This window comes from Arachis ipaensis, chromosome B09 (assembly GCF_000816755.2).
Source record: "Arachis ipaensis cultivar K30076 chromosome B09, Araip1.1, whole genome shotgun sequence".
In the NCBI taxonomy this organism is placed as follows: Eukaryota; Viridiplantae; Streptophyta; class Magnoliopsida; order Fabales; family Fabaceae; genus Arachis; species Arachis ipaensis.
In genome coordinates this window covers 138,065,476-138,065,968 of record NC_029793.2, presented here as the reverse complement: position 1 = coordinate 138,065,968, position 493 = coordinate 138,065,476, and positions in this window count along the sequence as shown.

Genomic DNA, 493 nt, shown 5'->3' with positions numbered 1-493 from the left:
AAAAACATTATAATTAAATGAATAGAATCTGACAAAGGAAAAAATATGTTAGTCTATTAAATAGAATTTTTAAATTAAATTTTGAACTAAATGTGATTATTCTTACTTGTCACATTATACGAACAATAGATGATGGATCTTATTTAAAAAGAAAATGGTATGAATTTGCGTCGATTTTACCTATTTAATTTGGTCAAACTATTTTTGTTAGTTATCGTTACAAAAATGATTCTAATATATNAAACGAGAAGTAAAATACTTTTTATTTTGGATTTTAATCTGACCCGCTCGACTCAACCCTAACTCTATTCTTTAATTGCCCGGCTATAAATTCTGCAAGAATATTAGGATGTCCATAAGGGTTTGCAATTTTTGTAATAGCAATGTTCAGTTTTCTGTTCACAATGTTTTAAATCAACTAATAGTAAGAGTATATATGATTATACTATTAGAAGATAGATAATATTTTACTGAATATAAATTATACAAATTA